We start from the raw sequence: 741 nt of genomic DNA on the forward strand, positions 1-741 counted from the left end.
ATTAAAAGCATTTGATTCAATTTATGAAATATCATTTTTTTTCTTTTTTATCATGTTATAAACTAATATTTCACTTTTTTTTTTTCCTCTTTATAATTTTATATATACAATCACATAAATGTTGTTTTAGTCTACAATAAATTTAATTTTTACTTCCATTTTAAAACTCAGTAACATATTTAAAATATTAAATTATGATCAATTTAAAATTAAAGTTGAATTATATTATGAGAATTTTTGAGAAATACCCCTTTTGGTGTATCCCTTTTTAAAAATACCCCTCTTTTTTATCCATTTTCAAAAATATCCCTTTTCAAATATAAAAAATTATAAACTTTTATATGGTTGATAAGGTACATCAAGATCATCATTACTATTGGGAGACTAAATCCAAATATTTAGAAGGTTTTAAAAGGTTCTAAACGGCATTTATATGGTTTTTATAAGGTTTTTAAAAGGTTTACAAAGTTTTTATAAGCTTTATATATGATTTTTAAAAGGTATTTATACGGTACTTATGAAATATATATATAAATTTACACACATGTAAAGATAATTTGTGTCTATAAATATAAGTTTATACATATTTTTTTTTATAAATTTCAAATTTTATAGTGACTTTTGATAAAATTAGAAAGAGGGTATTTTTAAAAAGTGGTATTGGAAAATGGGTATTTTTGAAATTCTCCCTTATATTATTATCACTAATAAAAAAATTAAAGTATTGTTTTTCTTATTTTA

This window comes from Capsella rubella, unplaced genomic scaffold, assembly GCF_000375325.1.
Source record: "Capsella rubella cultivar Monte Gargano unplaced genomic scaffold, Caprub1_0 scaffold_34, whole genome shotgun sequence".
NCBI lineage: Eukaryota > Viridiplantae > Streptophyta > Magnoliopsida > Brassicales > Brassicaceae > Capsella > Capsella rubella.